This window comes from Aquarana catesbeiana, linkage group LG09, assembly GCF_042186555.1.
Source record: "Aquarana catesbeiana isolate 2022-GZ linkage group LG09, ASM4218655v1, whole genome shotgun sequence".
Lineage (NCBI taxonomy): Eukaryota > Metazoa > Chordata > Amphibia > Anura > Ranidae > Aquarana > Aquarana catesbeiana.
In genome coordinates this window covers 221,374,964-221,387,219 of record NC_133332.1, presented here as the reverse complement: position 1 = coordinate 221,387,219, position 12,256 = coordinate 221,374,964, and the positions used below count along the sequence as shown (strand labels likewise).

Genomic DNA, 12,256 nt, shown 5'->3' with positions numbered 1-12,256 from the left:
CAGCTTTCATTGGCCCTCTTATGACTCACCCCTCCCCCTCCTCCCTTCCTGGGAAACTCACAAGAGTGAGAGAGAGCTGTGCATGATGTTATAAGCCTAGACTAAAGAGTAGACAAGAAACAGGAAGTGGGCTGTATAAGGTATTTACTGGAAGGATTACTATCCAAAGTTAAAACAACAAGAGCAGAAGATTTGATAGATGGAAAGATGACAAAATGACTGAAGGTCCGCTTTAATTAAATCTGTTCTAAACCTGGGTGGGACCTCATTCATAGGAGTGTTGAAGCCCGTAGTCTGTGAATGGGCTGTGTGTTTATGCGGCTTGAGCCGCCAGGTGCTACGTACTGGCAGACCATAGAAGTCTTCAAGGACAAAGCCGCTTGTCGTAATTTGACAGGCGTGTAAACATACATTGTCTGCCCGTGTGAATGAGGCCTAACCATAAAAGAGGGGATCTGATTGTTCTGATATGCAGCTTTAACCAAACCATCAAAATTGCCAAAGTTTGTGGCAGGTTCACACATATTACAAAGCGGAGCTTCACCTTCAAAAATGAACTGCCTGTATCTGGCCCCTGTCCCCTCCCTCTCCCACAATTGGATTTTTTTTTTTCTTGCTTTTTTTTGTACACTTCCTCCTTTCTTGCCTAGGTGAGAAGAATGTTGCAATCGATTCACACATGTGCAGATGTGCTGAAGGGCACTGCCTGACCTTCAGTATGTGGCACATCTGTGCACGTGCTGGTGTGCCCACGTGTATGTGTGAGCGTGACATGATTAGGAAGGTCCAGGACTGTGTTCGGTCTGCGCAGGAACATAACTGAATGTACAGTAATTTCCCATCCCTTTCTAATCACACTGCGTTTGCGCACCCACGTATGCCAGATCCTGAAGGACCATCAAAGATGGCGGTGTCAGGAAGGGGCTGGGGCCAGCAGTAATGGGACTGAAGTTCCTATTTTATGTACCTAAGTGTCCATTTATCCAGTGACTATTTCATACAACCAATCCAGTTTTTAGAAGAGCTTTGGACATGACACTGGCTGTGCAGGTGGTAATGAATTTTGAAGCTCTGGCAGTGAATGGGTAGATTTCTATAAAGTGGTTAGAGCATTGGGGAGGAGTAAAACAGTGGCTCTGCAGGTCAGGGTTTTAAGCTGCTACCAAAGTTCTGGTAATATAACGATTTACCTGTCCAGAGACTCTGGGAGCACTAATGTTAATATTGAGATGCACTGGCTGTACAGGGTTAATGTTTACAACTGCTCTGGAGTGCAGGGGAAGGGTTAACCTGGCAATGAGGCCCCATTTAGCTGTAAAAAAGCTCCAATGCTGGAAACCGCTGAAAAACTTGGCAAAACGCAGCTATCTGGCATTTATGAGCGTTTTTGAGCTTTTGTGAGAGTATGACCCCTTTCACACTGGGATGCTCTTCAGGCGTTTTTGCTTTAAAAATAGTGCCTGTAAAGCACCTCTCAAAAAAACCTGAGTGAGAGAGCCTGAGTGCTTTCACACTGGATCGGTGCGCTTGCAGAATGGGGAAAAAAAGTCCTGCAAGCAGCATCTTTGGGGCGATGCGGGAGCGGTGTATACGGCGCTCCTCCACCGCCCCTGCCATTGAAATCAATGGGCAGCACTGCCGAAGCACCTGCAAAGCGCTTCAGCAGCAGCGTTTTGCGGGCGCTTTTAACCCTTTATTCGGCCATTTGCGGGGGGTTAAAAGCGCCCTGCTAGTGAATGAAAAGCGCTGCTATAACAGCGGTAAAGTGCCGCTAAAACTAGCAGCGCTTTACCGCTAATGCGGCCCGCGCCCCAATGTGAAAGGGGGCTAAAGTTTTGCTAAAAACCTCAAACGCTAATGCATTCTACAGCTGTCGCTACAGGCGTTTTCATACTGTCCAATGTGCATGAGAACTAACACTATGATGTGCGATGGCTGACTTTTCGTTTATGCGCTTTGGTAATTCACTAGTGTTAGTAGTGTAGGGGTTAATAGTGTATAGTGTAATAGTGTATAGGTTAGTACACTTGCTCTGCTTGTGTAGGGGTTAATACACTGGCTCTGGTAGTGTAGGGGTTAGTCCATTGTCTCTGGTTGTGTAGGGGCTCTGGTATCGTATAGGTTAATACACTGGCTCTGGTTGTGTATGGGGCTCTGATAGTGTAAGGGTCAATCCACTGGCTCTTTAGGGGCTCTGGTAGTGTAAGGGTTAATACACTGACTCCGTAGGGGCTCTGGTAGTGTATAGATTAATACACTGGCTCTGGTTGTGTAGGTGCTCTGGTAGTATAGGGGTTAATCCACTGGCTCTGCTTGTGTATTGGTTAGTACACTTGCTCTGGTTGTGTATGGGGCTCTGGTAGTGTAAGGGTTAATCCACTGGCTCTGTAGGGGCTCTGGTAGTGTGTAGGTTAGTGCACTTGTTCTGCTTGTGTAGGGGTTAGTACACTTGCTCTGCTTGTGGAGAGGTTAATAGACAGGCTCTGGTTGTGTAGGGCTCTGGTAGTGTATAGGTTAGTACACTTGTTCTGCTTGTGTAGGGATTAATACACTGGCTCTGATTGTGTAGGGGCTCTAGTAGTGTATAGGTTAGTACACTTGCTCTGCTTGTGTAGGGCTCTAGTAGTGTATAGGTTAGTACACTTGCTCTGCTTGTGTAGGGCTCTAGTAGTGTATAGGTTAGTACACTTGCTCTGCTTGTGTAGGGCTCTAGTAGTGTATAGGTTAGTACACTTGCTCTGCTTGTGTAGGGCTCTGGTAGTGTATAGGTTAGTACACTTGTTCTGCTTGTGTAGGGCTCTGGTAGTGTATAGGTTAGTACACTTGTTCTGCTTGTGTAGGGATTAATACACTGGCTCTGGTAGTGTAGAGGTTAGTCCCTTGGCTTTGGTTGAGGAGGTAATCTGGTAGTGTATAGGTAATACACTGACTCTTGTAGTGTAGGGGTTAATCCACTGGCTCTGGTTGTGGGGCTCTGGTAGTGTATAGGTTATTCCACTAGCTCTGGTTGTGTAGGGGCTCTGGTAGTGTAGGGGTTAGTCCATTGGCTCTGGTTGTGTAGGGGCTCTGGTAGCGTAGGTGTTAATAGACGGGTTCCAGCGATGCCTTGTGTTCGTACCACCGTCCCCCCTGCCTACTTCCAGTGATCAGGCGCTCTGTGGCAATAGAGGGGTTAAAGGCTCATTCCTGGAATTTTTGGAATCCAGAACCTGCAGGTCGGATCGTACCAAATGACAGACAGGTCCGCTGGGGGGAGGGAGGATTGAGCGCAACCTCTCCGTGAATGGTTTGATCTCCCGCCCGGGACTCCCCCTGTTTGGAGGGGTAGTTGGTAGGCTCCGCTGGAAGCTCCAGTGTGAGCGGAGTGCAGGCTGCGATCTGCGGCCGGAGAGGTGAGCGCGATCCCGGGGAGAGAGAAGGGGTGATCCTGGCCGGGGCTGGGTGAGTGTCTGTGTGTACCTAATGCAAGTACATAGTGCTTGTCATCACACCCATCTCATCAGACATCCTACACTGTCTGTGTGCTGAATGTATGTATACAGAATGTTGTGTTTACACCGATCTCCTACATCCCATACTACACATAATAATACACATACACTGTCCTCACCTGGATCTCATACATCCCTCCCTCCCTGTGTGCACACATATATAATATATACACTCCTGTGTGTACTTGGATCTCAGTGTGTGTTGAAAATATATATACCTTCCTGTGTGTATATGAATCTCTTTAATCCTATACAGTGTGTGTGCTGAATGTGTATATACTGCATTTAGACAGGGTGTACACGGATCCCATACATTGTATATATTGTGTGTTTACATGGATCCTATGTGATGTGTGATGAATATAAATGCTCCATATTGGCTGTGTATACATGGATCTCATACACAATATATATACTGTATACTCCTCCATCCAGGCTGTGTATACATGGATCCCATACATCCTATACTGAATGTATACTGCATCCAGAATCTGGTATACTATGGATCTTCTTCATCCTATACAGTGTGACTGCTGAGTGTATACACTCCATATAGTCTGTGTTTACATCAGTGTGTGTCCTGACTATACCTTCTCCCTATATATAATAGGTTGCTGTTTATAATTTGTTCTGGTGCTAACACATTGTATATGTTGTCTGTTACTGTGGATATGATACACCGGGGTGTATGAGACTGATATAAGCACAGTGTACAGTACATAGAGCTTAGGTTGCTGTTAATGTGGATGTAATACATTGTGTACATACTGTAGGTGTGCCAGGGCTGCATTATATACAATGTATCTTATTCATATCATATACAGCACATCAGGGGTACATAAGGTATGTATATAATGTATATCACCTGTGCTACCTGGTAATATGATAGTGTATAAATATCTAAGCTGTACCTGTATATGGTGTATATAGCCTGTGCTGCCTGGTAATACACTGTATAAACATCAGAGCTGTACATGTATTCAATTTACTGTATATAAGCTTAGTCTATGGCAGTGGTCTTCAAACTGCACCCTGGGGGCCAGATGTGGCCCTTTGCTTTCTTTTATCTTGCCCTTGGGGCATTATGCCCCCCTGACACTGACAATGGAGCACCATTCCTTCCCACTGTCCCCCGTGGAGGGGCACCATTCCTTCCCACTGTCCCCCGTGGAGGGGCACCATTCCTTCCCACTGTCCCCCGTGGAGGGGCACCATTCCTTCCCACTGTCCCCCGTGGAGGGGCACCATTCCTTCCCACTGTCCCCCGTGGAGGGGCACCATTCCTTCCCACTGTCCCCCCCCGTGGAGGGGCACCATTCCTTCCCACTGTCCCCCCCCCGTGGAGGGGCACCATTCCTTCCCACTGTCCCCCCCCGTGGAGGGGCACCATTCCTTCCCACTGTCCCCCCCCGTGGAGGGGCACCATTCCTTCCCACTGTCCCCCCCCGTGGAGGGGCACCATTCCTTCCCACTGTCCCCCCCCCCCGTGGAGGGGCACCATTCCTTCCCACTGTCCCCCCCCCCCGTGGAGGGGCACCATTCCTTCCCACTGTCCCCCCCCCCGTGGAGGGGCACCATTCCTTCCCACTGTCCCCCCCCGTGGAGGGGCACCATTCCTTCCCACTGTCCCCCCCCCGTGGAGGGGCACCATTCCTTCCCACTGTCCCCCCCCCCCGTGGAGGGGCACCATTCCTTCCCACTGTCCCCCCCCGTGGAGGGGCACCATTCCTTCCCACTGCCCCCCCCCCCCGTGGTGGGGCTCCATTCCTTCCCACTGTCCCCCCCCATGGTGGGGCTCCATTCCTTCCCACTGTCCCCCCCCCCTTTGGTGGGGCTCCATTCCTTCCCACTGTCCCCCCCCCCCCCCCCCGTGGTGGGGCTCCATTCCTTCCCACTGTCCCGTCCCCCCCCCGTGGTGGGGCTCCATTCCTTCCCACTGTCCCCCCCCCCCCCCGTGGTGGGGCTCCATTCCTTCCCACTGTCCCCCCCCCCCCCCCCGTGGTGGGGCTCCATTCCTTCCCACTGTCCCCCCCCCCCCGTGGTGGGGCTCCATTCCTTCCCACTGTCCCCCCGTGGTGGGGCTCCATTCCTTCCCACTGTCCCCCCGTGGTGGGGCTCCATTCCTTCCCACTGTCCCCCCGTGGTGGGGCGCCATTTCTTCCCCTGACACCATTTTCTACTCCAACTGGCCAAGTTCGGCCCCTAAAGTTTGAAGGACAGTAAACTGGCTCTTTTTTTTTTAAAAAAAGTTTGGAGACCCCTGCTCTATGGTGAGTTTAGCCTGTGCCTATATAATTTACGTTATGTGCTGAGGATATATACAACTAGATGTACAGTACATTGTGACATCTATTAGCAATGGTGGCCCATTCATTAGGGGTGCCCGTCCCCTAATCTACATGCAGGGCGCCAGGCGCATGGCTTTCATTTATTTTTAATTTTTTTGAAGCACGTGATTAGAGCCAGAGGCGAGTCAGGGGGCCAGGTCTGCTTTTTTTAAATCTAGAAAATGTGGCAGATGGAAGTCGTTTTTAGTACATAATGTCCGTACTTTTTAAAATTTTTTTTATATTCTGTTTACATACCTCGGATACATTGTATACAGCATGCCTGTGTTGGGTGTATTTACAGGCTTATATACATATTTTTATTATTTTTTTTTGTGGCTGTGAAATATGTGGACTGGCGGATATACACTTCCCCCTCATTGACACATGTGATAAACTGGATATGATATGTGTCCTAGGGGATTATCAGAGTCCTGTATGTACAGTGCTATATGTGTGAATTCTAAATAACTCCGGTAATATTGATACATGTTTCAGTATCATCCATTGTGTATACACATACCTAGCTGGTGCTTACACCAGGGTATGGGCACAGTCGGCAGATCTACATTTCTCTTCATGTAAAGAATAGTGGAATTTAGTGTCAGCTGATTACACCACCTTAGGCGGCACACTCACCTTCTATAATATTGTTTCATTGATGCCATGTTGAAATTCCGCATGACTCCTGGTTCTGTCACTACCTGTATGACCTGAACCATGATGGCATTGGGTGGCAGCACATATCTTCAAGGCTGATGCAGGGTTGTTGGTTTGCTGTGTTCTCTATGGGATCCTTTGCTACCAAGTACCCATTCACCTCAGTCTGATGTCTTAGATTTATGTACAAGCTGGCGTGATAAAGTAATCTCTTCCATTGAGAGAGTTTACATTTTGCAACAGAAATCAAAACTGTTCACACCTTTCAAAGACTTCTCCTGGCTTATTTTAGACTGGCTCCAAAACTGCCACGCCTCTGTAAAGCGATCCACATTCACATCACTGTTCGGAGGTGTTTGACAGGCAGGGCGGAGGCAATGTGATGCTTCCTCACCGCATATTTTAACCCAGTAATTGTTGCACCAACATTATGCTACCGTGTACATTGCATGTGGTTGCGGGCATCTGCCGCGGTTTCCTAATCACTTGAAGGAGTCACGTCCGGCAGGCTTACTGCCCCTTGAATGTAAAAAGAGATCGTTTTTGCCCTGGGCATGAAGCAAAGCATCGCAACAATGGCATATAAACACCCCAATCTGCTACCTTTGGCGCTTAAGGTGGGGTGGTTGGGGTGCACTAAAAACGCATCTCAACAACACATTTGTAACACCCCACCAAGTTGGGACCACCAGAAATACCAACTTGGAAGGACGAGGAGCGCATTCTAGCCAGCTGCTTTTACCTTGAAATTACAGATAATTATTCAGCATGGCCACACTTGCTGTAAATATAAGCAATTTAAAGTAGAATTAAATTAAGAAAAACCTTTTTTGTTTTGGGTAGCTTTATAACAACACCCCCCCTTTTACTTTTTTTTTTTTTTTTTCCCCCATTCTGGAGACTTTCTTTCACTTCCTGTCCCATAGCAAAAACACAGGAAGTGAGAGGAAATCCCTCTAAAGTAACAGAATCTTGGTTGTCAAACCAGTCCAGGGATTTGGAGGAAGGAGGATTTCCCCTCTATTTCTGTTCTGGTGACAACCCAAAATATGGAATTTTTCTTTTAATTTCAATCTTAGAAACAATGCCAAACTGCATAAATAGAGAGGGTGAATTTTTCCAGAGGGGCGCAGATAGCAAAAACCCCCCAAAAAACCTGACAGGTGTTCTAACCCCTCTACACTGAATCTAAAAGCTAAAAACGCGTCTTGCTATGGGGACACTCAGCGGGGGGGGAGGAGCCTAGTTCGCTGGCAGGGGACCTGAAAAGTGCAGGATCGGGGCTGCTGTGTGCAAAACCATTGCATAGAGCAGGTAAGTCTAACAACATGTATGCTAGTTCATTTTAATAATTATTCCTTCAGTATCACTTTAAGGCCGCTTTCACACTGAAAGTGCCGGCCCTTCTTAGCGGTAAAGCGCCGCTTGTTTTAGGGGCACTTACTGATGCTTTTCGGCCGCTAGCCGGGCACTTTTAATGCTAAAAAAGGGTTGAAAACTCCTGTGTTGCGGTGCTTCCGCAGCGCTGCCTATTCATTGCAATGGGCAGGGGCGTTTTGGGAGTGCTGTATACAACGCTCCCAAACAGCCCCAAAGATGCTGCTTGCAGGACTTTTCTGAACGTCCCGCAAGCGTACCACCCGGGTGTGAAAGCACCCATTGTAATGAACGAGAGGCGCTATTTCTAGTGCTAAAACCCCTGAAAACTGCCTCAAGTAGGAGAGGTGTCCTCGGCATCTATTTATATGTACAGTTTGATCCACATTGCACCTGCATTTTATGCATTAAATTAATCAAATGCAGAGCGCGGCATGAAGCCCACAGCATCCTACTAAGTTCTGTCTGTATATAGCTGCAGAGAGTACTCTGTGATTGGAGGGGAGGCCCAGTCTTCTGGGACATGTGATGTGACACAAGAGACTGCGAGGAGGGAGAAGAACTTCCCTGCTCTGATCGCCTAGGTTGTCGGAGCGGAGGTGGGAGCGGGTACCTGTCAAAACCAGGTACCTGCTCCCCCCCTCCAAAAAAAAGTGCCAGTGCTTAAAGAGGAAGGGGTGGAGCTTCACATTTTTAAAGCGCACCTCTGTGCTTTATCAATTTACATTTTATTTATTTTTTAAGCAGGAGTATGGCAGTGGTAAGTCCATACTGCTACATTATTAATATTATACATAAATTTAATAAGCACCAACAGTTTCTGCAGCACTTTACCAAATAATGGGAGGCAGTGCAGTTTACAATTCAATACAAGAGGGTCAGAGGACCCTGCCTTTCAGAGCTTAAACTGTTAGGTCGCCTTTATTTATTTATTTATTTTTTTCTGTAAAGTTGAACCAACCTTGGACACCCTCCTGTTCCCTGTGTACTTACCTCTGAGGTTTTTTAACTGTCAGTACCCCCACAGCCTCTCCAGCAGTCCAGGGATTTGAAATCCCTGCAGTTTTCTCTCAGCATCTCCAGGACTGAACATATGGATTCTGATTGGTCAGCAGTTGACAGCGCTGTCCAATCGTACTACATCTGGCTGTCCTGGAGGCGCTGACGAAGAAGAGTGGGGATTTCAAATCCCTGGACTGCTGGAGAGGCTGCGGGGGGTACTGACAGCTCGGAAACACCGGAGGTAAGTTCAGTAGAAACCAGGGGGTGGGGAGGGTATCTGGTGTTCACCTTTTTTATACAATTTTTTTTTTTTTTGCCCATACTGTAGCAGAAATTTCAATTTGCTTGAAATGTTTCATCTTAGGAACATTTTGTTTGATTTTTCTTTTCTTAGTAGGGTATTGACATTCATTTTTGACCACAAAGACGAGAGAATTTTCTTGAAGAAATGAATTTCTAACAGTGTGTGTGGTATTCATTCCAAAATTGAATGTTAGGCTCCATTCACACTAGCGCGTTTTTTGATGCATTTTGCATTTTGCAGAAATGCATGGGAATTTTTTAACATGGGTTCCTATGGAACATGTTCACATCAATGCCTTTTTGTTTCTCTGCATTTTTGGAAAGGGTCAGGGACTTTTTTTCATGCAAAATGCAGCGTTTTGCATGTAATAGAATTCAATGGACAAGCATCAAAAACGCAAGTGCACCGTTTTTGCACCGTTTTTGCACCGTTTTTGCACCGTTTTTGCACCGTTTTTGCCGTTTGTTTTTTTTTTTTTTTTTTTTTTTTTTAGACTGTAAAAAAAAAAAACGCAAAAACGCTGCTCAAAAACATGGCAAGCATGAAAAAAAAACCTCCCAAAAGCAACATGCATAGATGTGAATCGAGCCTTAGGCCAGCTATACAAACCTGTGGTTGCAGGAAAGAAATTTGCACAATTCCCCCGTCAACACAGTGCTGACAGGGGAATCCCTTCTGCCGAGCAATTGTCTGCTACCAGTGGGGAGAAGACAGTGATTATTACTAGCGATAATCGCAAGAGAATTCGGCAGCCCGGTTGTCCCCGATTTGATCAAGTCTTAATCTTAGTACATTCAGCCTGCCCATTAAACATTCGAATCTCGCCTGGTTCCTGCTGAACCGACTAATATTCAAACTGTCTGGCCGGCCTTAGAAACAAACTAAACCTTGATGTACTTTCAAATGACATTAGTCAAATCATCGGATGTACTGAGAATTTTTGTACAAATATTTGTTTAAAAATGTAGTAGTGTCAAATCCGCTTTCCAGTTTATAAGGGAGGGGCGAGTGATACAAAAGGTGACCACAGTGAAGGGTGAGCTGAAAGGATTTTCTAAATGTAGGCCACTTTTGTCCAGTTGTATCAATGTTCCCCCTGTTATTCTGGATCCTCCAAGTGAGACAGAATAACCAACCTGGAATGGTACTCTAATGCGATGTTTGTGCAGCCATGTCTAAACTGTCACTACTCAGTAGTAACACTACCGCTATTCTCCTTTCAGGACTCGGCCGCCCACTTGTCTGTGTGAAACGTGTCAATTACTTCACTTCACACAGAATGTTTACGCTTGTTTGGCGGCGGTGGGATGAGGCAGCATATGAGGCGTTTCACTGCGGGATCTGCCACAAATGCTTTCCCATATGTTCAAAGTCTGACACTCTCTTTTTGTAGTCCCTGTGGGGACTGCAGGTTAGCCTTGCTGACTGATAGTACCGCAGCGCATGGCCTGTGTGAATGTCGGGGGGGCATTTTTGACCCTTTTTCCTCACTCTTTAATTTTTTTTTCTGCTCAATCATGTATTAAATACTATCTGCTGCCATTAAAGCATTATCTCCTGTATCTGTCCCTTTGTATGTGGAGCTAAAAAAAAAAAATATACACTAAGGCATCATGGACATAAAAGAAATGCACAGCATATTATTTAAAAAAGAAAAAAAATGTTTTATGCCTTTAAACGCAGTTCTGTTTTAGCACACTTCAGGCGTTTTAAATAGCTGTTTTAAAAGCATGCATAAAAGAAAATTCCCCAAGGCAGCATTTGGAGAGTAGTTAATGAGCATCATTTACGTGCATACGAGCGTAATGCGTGTATATGCGCATATATTTATTCCAATAACCAGAATAATGTATTATTCTGGCCAGTTGAATGAGTTTACACTCAACACGATACGCATGTAAACACGTGTAATTATGCACCAAAACAAGCCTTTTATATACTTAAAGGAGAAGTCCAGCCAGAGCTTTTTAGGCTGGGCTTCTTCTCTGGGTCACAGGAGCGCGATTCATTTTGCACTGTGACCCATTTTCAGCGGAGAGCGGTCTGAAGTTCGCTCTCTGCTGACGTCACTGACATCAGTTGAGGCAGCGCGTCATCCCGACTTCCCAAGTCTGGATCCACCAGCTGCCTTGATTGATGGCAGTCTCAGTGAGCCGCTCCTCCACAGCTCAGCGCTCCAATGAGCGTGGAGGATCAGAGCAGGAGAGATGCTGTCTGACAGGCAGCAGCTCTCCGCTCAGGAAGGAGTGAGAACCGAGCCATCGGCGGTGTTCGGTGGCTTGGTTCTCAGTGCAGAGATGCCGGGGAACAGCTGCAGCATCAGTCTGATGCTCCATCCATCGTGGTAAGTATGAATAAAAAAAAAAAAATAAACAAACCCATACTTCTCTTTTTTTAAAAGGCTAAGTTCACCTTTACACAAAAACTGCCAATGCAGGTAAGGGATGTTTGTAGATTAAAACAAACTGTGCAGCTCTGACTAAAGATTAATAATACCCTTACTATAGGTGTAGGCCATTTACATACCATATGAAGCCTGACTGGAATACTGCCAGGACATTGCTAAGTACTTCCAGGATGTTGCTAAGAGAGGCCTAGTCATCACTGCTCACCTCCACCATTACAGGAGTGAGCTCTTTCTCTGATTCAACCCCCTCACATACTCCTTTCTTTTGCCTGATGCAGTAGCTCTGAGCTCAGCATTTGAGAGTTCACTCCTATGATGGTGGAGGTGAGCAGTGATGCCCAGGCCTCACTTAGCAACATCCTAGGAGTACTTATCAACGTCCTGGGAGTATTCAAGTCAGGTTTCATAAGGTATGTGGCTTACACCTATAGCAAGGGCTTTTTTCAACTTTAGTCAGAGCAGCATCAGATGCCCTTTATCTGCATAGGCAGTTTTGTGGTAAAGGTGAACTATCCCTTTGAAGTAACGTGAAGGGTTCCCTTTTTTTCATAATATACTTACCTGCTCTGTGCAATACTTTTGCACAGAGCAGCCCCAATCCTCCTCTTCTTGCATCCCAGCTGGAGCTCCTGGCTCTTCCTCTTTGGCAGCGCCCCCATAGGAAGCCACTCGTGCGGGCTCACTCCCG

The 12,256-nt window shown here is 46.7% G+C and overlaps 1 protein-coding gene across 1 annotated transcript in view; it reads left to right on the top strand.

Annotated features, from left to right (window-relative positions):
• The first annotated feature begins 3,248 nt into the window (after positions 1-3,248).
• Positions 3,249-12,256, top strand: part of CCDC120 (coiled-coil domain containing 120) — a 66,272-nt gene continuing 57,264 nt past the window's right edge. The window contains 1 exon segment of the mRNA XM_073599785.1: positions 3,249-3,392. The gene's annotated coding sequence lies outside the window, so the exon portion shown is untranslated.